A 2,900-nucleotide genomic window follows, 5' to 3' on the forward strand; every position below is an offset into this window, starting at 1 on the left:
GTAAGAATAATCAATGGTTGAGTTTTATTTAAAAGCCTTTAGAGTTGACTTGCATTCATTTTTATGTTATTTTTGTGTAGTATTTGAGAAAAGTTCCCTGCTGAAACAGGTATTCCAAAAATCATCTTGGAAGCATTCAACATTCTGGTAACTTGGCTTGGGCAAGCAGCAGTACATATAAGACTGGCGTATCATTAGTTTTTATTTCTGTATTTTCTTGACTTGCCACTCTGAGGAAGTCATCTAAATTCTCAATTTCGTCTTGCCTACTTGACGGTACTTTGGGTGATGAATACAATAAATGTCTGCAATGCATTTTGATCTCAGTGGAGATGGAACAGGAAATGTGAGACCAGGCAATATTATAAGTGACTGCTGTAATTATTTTGCTTGATATAACAATTTAAACTTTCATCTAGTGGTTTACAGAATACAGTATTATGTAGCCTTAGTGAATGGGCCTCTGTAGTCAGAGTGCTTTGAGGAATACATTGAAGGTAGTGGTATAGATCCAGAGGCACCAGGATTCAGTCTGTTGGCCACTATTGAAGCACTACTTTCATTTTGGTGGACTAGTGGCTTTTGAGAGTTGAGAATTTGGCACATCATGTATTGGGGATTTAGTGAGGATAATGATAGAAAACACCACAGAACCAATTTAAATAAACTCGACTTAAAGTATTATGTATGACTCTAAATAAACTGCCATTGCAGGTACCAGGCAAGCTTATCTGGAAAGCATTTGCCAGTTCAGCAGTGTTGAGGACAAAAAAACCCAGAAAGAGCATGGTTTGAAAGTAGAGGAGGTATCATCTAGAGCAGAAACAGATTCAGAATAGAGCTTATGAAATGGGCAAAAGCTAATGTTATCTCAGGGTAACAGCGCATTGGTGGGTGTATAGGAAACGAGAGCAAGGAGGCTGATCAGCAACGCGTGTGGAAATCTTGAAGTACTTGGAAAATGAAAACTCAAATTAACATAGTATAAAAATTGATTCTATATTGGGAATGTATCACTCTTACACCAAAAAAAAAAAAAAAAAAAAAGGCATCTTGATCAGATTTGGTTGTCTTACCATATTTGGAATGCATTTAGCTTCTGTAGTTTTATTTTGATTGATTGATGGAATCTCGCTCTGTTGCCCAGTCTGGAGTGCAGTGGCATGACCTTGGCTCAGTGCAACCTTTGCCTCCTGGGTTCAAGTGATTCTCCTGCTTCAGTCTTCCAAGTAGCTGGGATTACAGGCATGTACCACCATGCCCAGCTAATTTTTGTAATTTTTAGTGGAGATGGGATTTCACCATGTTGGCCAGGCTGTTCTTGAACTCCTGACCTCAAATGATCCACCCACTTTGGCCTCCCAAAGTGTTGGGATTACAGGCGTAAGCCACCACACCCGGCCTTATTTCTATTTATTCTTAATTTGTCATTGAAATTTTTAGCTGTGAATCAAGAGTATTTCCAGTGTTTATGGTTACTGAGACTGCAAAACAGGTTATACTCATCTTCTTTAGTAAAGACAGCACACTCACTAGAATGTATCTCTCCAGAGATGCAGGAAGTATATTGGATTTGCATCCATTAAAATACAGAAAAAAAAAGTGAGTTTGCATAGCAGAAAGACTAAGTCATTGAGAAATGAGACTGTTGCCAATGTCAGCATAACCTTGAAGACGTATATAACCTCTCTTTTAGTCGGGAGCCAAGTGATTAACTCAGAGATACACAGACAAAGGCAAGTCTGCAGAAAAACAATATTCAGCTATGTATTTATATGGCGACACTGAAGGGACTGCATATTTTTGTTGGGTGTTGTAAGCCTTGCAAATAATTTGCCAGCCTTGCAGTTCTTAAAAGTTGCCTAGAATTATCATCATGCTCTTTCTGTTGTAGTTTCCTAAATTATGGGCAGGAGTTATCTGTTTAGGTAAATACTGATTTTTAGAAATAGTGGTGAAAACATGAGCTCCGTCTTAATGGTTAGAATACAGCAGTTTCTTTATCACTCTGTAGCTGTACAGCTGAGTATTTCAAGTATACACAAACTTTCAATAAGTCCCTTAAGGACCCTGCCCCCTTTATCTTATTTTTGCTTATTTAGTATTCCTCAGGGAGAGAAAAGTGGTCTCAGAGATGTTCCTTTTTGTTATTTATCTTTGCATCTGAGCATATGATAGTGTGTTATTAACTGAGAAAACACAGCGCACTGTCTGCCTGAAGTTAGTGTTGGATCCCACATATTTAGAGCTCACTCCTACAAGACTGCGTGACTTCAGATGCCCATCACAAGTCTGGACCCTCCTATACTTCTGGCTAACTGTTCCCATGAACCCTTCATCAGTTTAATAATTTGCCAGATTAGCTCCCAGAACTCAGAGAAATACTTTACTTATATTTAGTAGTATATTATAAAAGTTACAACTCTGGAATGGCCCAGTGGGAAGAGATGCATAGAACAAAGTCTGAAGTGAGGCTGAGGTGGGTCCACCAACCTCCCAGCACTTCTCATGTTCACCAATGCAGAAGCTTATCAGAGCTCGTTGTTGTTTCAGAACTCAGTCACCAGCTCACGCCCGAAGAGACTGGTGGGTAGCGCTGAAAGAAATATCACTGGGTCTTTGTGGTATTCAGCCCCATCCTGAGATGGACTATCCAGGGCCTCTATCAGAAGTCACCTCATTATCGTAAACTCACATGTGACCAAAAGGATCTTGTTATGAATAACAAAAGACGTTCTTATTACTCAGGAAATTCCAAGAGTTTAGAAGCTCTGTGTCAGGAAGTGGGGATGAAGACCAATTTCTTATTCTGTCACATTAACCAAAATCAAGCTTATGAAAATGTGTGTGTGTTTTTTTTTTTGTATGGTCCTCAGTGTGCCTACTTGAATAATTTTTGC

The sequence above is a fragment of the Theropithecus gelada genome, unplaced genomic scaffold (genome assembly GCF_003255815.1).
Source record: "Theropithecus gelada isolate Dixy unplaced genomic scaffold, Tgel_1.0 HiC_scaffold_16144, whole genome shotgun sequence".
NCBI classification, from domain to species: Eukaryota; Metazoa; Chordata; class Mammalia; order Primates; family Cercopithecidae; genus Theropithecus; species Theropithecus gelada.